Source organism: Macadamia integrifolia, unplaced genomic scaffold (genome assembly GCF_013358625.1).
Source record: "Macadamia integrifolia cultivar HAES 741 unplaced genomic scaffold, SCU_Mint_v3 scaffold1009, whole genome shotgun sequence".
Classification (NCBI taxonomy): Eukaryota; Viridiplantae; Streptophyta; class Magnoliopsida; order Proteales; family Proteaceae; genus Macadamia; species Macadamia integrifolia.
Window position 1 is genome coordinate 14430 of NW_024868053.1, and position 4328 is coordinate 18757.

Genomic DNA, 4328 nt, shown 5'->3' on the forward strand with positions numbered 1-4328 from the left:
GGGGGGGAAGATTGTGGAGGGGGAGAGAGCAAGTAATAAAAATGTCCAAATCCAAACAAACAATATGATAAAGCACAATCTATATATCCACAATTGACACTGGTGCTTGCATAGTGGGACTTTATGCCAGTGGGGAGTGGAGAGGTTTTGGAATAGAAAATCAACGGGAGATCAGGAAAGAATTCAGAGGATTCTTAATTTTTTTTTTCTTATCCTTCTTTTTCCTCCTCTTGTATATATTGAGAGGACCTAGTTACAAAAATAAAACATTTATAAAAAGGACTCCGACGAATAATATGGCAAGAATTTTCATGATTCAATAAATTTTTGTTCCAATGGATGTATAGAGAATGTTAAGATAATGAATACAAAGGAATGAATCAGTAGAGAGAGCCGTGCAATTGAGAGAAGGGGAGAGAGCCGTGTGATTAATTAGAAAGACATAGATTGAGGATGGAGAAATAATGAATTAATCGAGATAGAATATCATAAAATATATTTTAGAAAGAAAAGTAGATAGGAACATGAAAGTGTGTGTGTGTGTGTGTGTGTGTGTGTGTGTGTGAGAGAGAGAGAGAGAGAGAGAGGAAAGTATGATAAATAGAGTATTAAAGTAATTAAATTTCTAGCAAAAAAAGGAAAGTACAAGAGATAGAGATGGGACGTGAGATATTATAGTAATAAATGAAATAAATTTAGAGAGTATTTAAGTATTATAAAAATATAAAGGGTACCAGCAATTCAATAAAATAAGAAGAGTGGAGAAATGGAATAATAAAGAAGAAATAGCAAAATTGTCAAGTGAAAATTTACCATTTTGTGCTTTTATATGATAGTATATCAGTGTGTGTGCAAGGTACTTAAATTACACCACCTATGACTGCACTCCCGGACCCTCCACCGGTCATTACACCGGGAGATGTTGCTACAATAATCCAGCAGTCCCAACAAGCTTTCCAGCAACAAAGGCTTCAGCAACAGCAAGCATTTATGACTGCCATCCAGCAACAGTTGGATTTTTCTCAACCGGGTCAACCTCCCCGGGTACTCACTCCGCAGGACCCACCTGTAGGGTCAGGAACGGGACCACAAGTGGTGGGTACACCTCCAATCCCACCATTCGGTATTCCTCAGCATGGGATGCCTCCTCCATACCCCTACTATCCTGTCTATGCTCCTAACTTCCCGGCGACGAGTAATACGTCAAGGGTAGTGGAGTCATTCAAGAGGAACTTACCACTGGTATTCTCTAAGGTGGGGAGTGATCCTCTGGAACCGGATCAATGGATCCAAGAATTAGAGAAGATATTTGAGGTGCTNGGTGCTTGAGTGCGGATGCCCATAAACTTATTTGTGCTGGGTTGCAACTCAAGAAAGAGGCAAATTCTTGGTGGCAAGCCTCCAAACCTATATTGATGGCTGCTCATCCAGAACCTACTTGGGAGCAGTTCAAGGAGTTGTTCTTGGATAACCACTATCCGCGCAGTTTCAGAGACCGAAAGGAGACTGAGTTCATGGCCTTAACTCAAGGAGGTAAGACTGTCCTTGAGTATCAGCAACAATTCGAAAGTTTGTTCCATTTTGCCCCAAGGCATATGCGAACAGCTGAAGAGAAGGCAGCAAGGTTCCTAAAAGGCCTAAAGCATCTATTGGGTCTGTGCTTGAAGTCTTGGATTTGACCGAATATGGCCAGATTGTACAGAAGGCCAAAACAATGGAAGATAAGCAAAAGGGTGAACAGTCCCTCACTCCTGGACTGTGGAAGAGATCAAATCCATTCCCAGATGTGGGAAATTCCTCCAAGGCATACCGCGGGTCATACAGTTCTGGGCCTATGTATAGGCAGCCCTATAGGCCATCTGGCTACCCTCCTAGGCCAGTTGGTGGTTCGGGTTCTACTTCTTTTCGCCCGAACACTAGTGTGGCACCTACAGCTTCAAGGCCACCTCGACCTCCATCTGCAGCGGGTCAAGTGCCGAGGGGCCCCGCTCTAGTTCCGACGTCTCAGATTCGTTGTTTCAACTGCCATTCCTATGGGCATTATGCGAAAGACTGTCGGGCCCGACCAGCCTTGTCCTCCAGTCAGCCCTCTACGTATCGACCTCCCTTACCTCGAGGCAATCAACCGCAGGGAAGGATGTATGCCCTATCAGCCGAGGAAGCTGAGGCTAGTACAGAAGTTGTAGCAGGTACATTTTAATTAAGAAGTTCATTATGATTAATATTGATGACCTGCTGAAATTATATACATGGTTATATTAGGTATCCTACCCATATCGGGCATACCAGCCTATGTTTTATTTGATTCAGGAGCTACTCATTCATTCGCATCCAAGAGATTTGTAGCGAAACTTGGGATGTCACCCAGGATCCTAGACCATGGAATGATTGTTAGTATGCCTACTGGTAAGATTGCACAGCTGAAGGAAGTGTATGGGCCGTGCCCAGTGGAGATTAGTGGGAAGAACTTTGATGCACAACTTATTAAATTCAATATGCAGAATTTTGATGTTATATTAGGTATGGATTGGTTATCGGCTCATCGAGCTAATGTGATCTGTGCGGAAAGGCTGATTAAAGTAACAGATGACGAAGGGAAAGAGTGGGTATACCGAGCAGATACAATGAAAAGGGTGAGGAAGGTCCTTGTCTCCGCTCTCCAAGCGGTAAAGTTGCTAGAAAGTGGATGTTAGGGTTTCATAGCCTCGGTACTCGATGTTGATGCAAGAGTTACACCTCTAGAAGAAGTAAAGGTGGTTAAAGAGTTTCCCGATGTTTTCCCAGATGATCTGATGCATTTACCACCTGATAGGGAGTTGGAGTTTGCCATAGACTTGACTCCTGGAGCACCTCCAGTATCTAAGGCTCCATACAGGATGGCACCAGCTGAATTGAAGGAGTTGCAGATGCAGTTGCAGGAACTATTGGATAAGGGGTTTATTCGCCCAAGTGTTTCACCTTGGGGTGCCCCGGTGTTGTTTGTCAAGAAGAAGGATGGTAGCTTGCGTATGTGCATAGATTACCGAGAGTTGAATAAGCTAACCATTAAGAACTGGTATCCATTGCCACGCATTGACGATTTATTTGATCAGTTCCAGGGAGCCAGGGTATTTTCAAAGATAGACCTTTGGTCCGGCTATTATCAGCTCAAGATAAAGAGCAGTGATATACCCAAAACAGCATTTAGGACTCGATACGGCCATTATGAGTTCCTAGTGTTGTCCTTCGGGTTAACCAATGCGCCGGCAGCATTTATGGATCTAATGAATCGAGTATTCCAGGATATGCTCGACAAATGGGTAATTGTTTTTATTGACGATATCTTAATCTACTCCAAGACCGAGGAGGAGCACACTCAACACTTGAGAATGGTGTTACAGAGGTTGAGAGATCAACAGTTGTTTGCCAAGTACAGCAAGTGTGAATTTTGGCTTGAACAAGTTTGATTCCTGGGGCACGTAGTGTCTAAAGCTGGAATCGAAGTAGATCCTGCTAAGGTAAAAGCAGTAGTGGACTGGGAAAGTCCCAAGAATGTTACTGAAATTAGAAGCTTCTTGGGTTTGGCTGGATACTACCGGCGTTTCATCGAGAATTTTGCTCGGATCTCAGCACCAATGACCAAGTTGACTAAAAAGGGTGTGAAATTCGACTGGGCAGACGGAATGTGAGAAGAGCTTCCAGGAATTGAAAGAAAAGTTGGTGACTGCCCCTGTGCTGACTATTCCTGAAGGCACAGGTGGAATGACGGTCTACACCGATGCTTCCAAAGTTGGGTTGGGTTGTGTTCTCATGCAACGCGGAAAGGTAATAGCGTATGCATCCCGACAACTAAAGGAATATGAGAAGAATTACCCCACTCATGACTTGGAACTGGCGGCAGTCATCTTTGCCCTTAAGATCTGGCGACACTATTTGTATGGGGAAAAGTGTGAGATATACAGTGACCACAAGAGCCTCAAATACTTCTTCACCCAGAAGGATTTGAATATGAGACAGAGAAGATGCCTGGAACTCATGAAGGATTATGACTGCGATATTCAGTATCATCCCGGCAAGGCTAATGTAGTGGCAGATGCATTGAGTCGGAAGACACAGACTGTGTCGCTTTCATGCTTAGCAGTCAGCTCACCACTTGTGCAAGAGGCGATGCTAATGGATGAAACCCTCTTGTATAAAGGGGCAACCCTAGAGCTTGAACCTCAACCAGAAAACCTTAAATGGTTGATGGTATCCTTATCGGCTCTACAGGTGCATCCGGCAATTAGGCAAGAGGTGATAATGAAGCAACCTTTGGATCCTGAATTGCAGCGGATCAGAGTTAAGGTTCA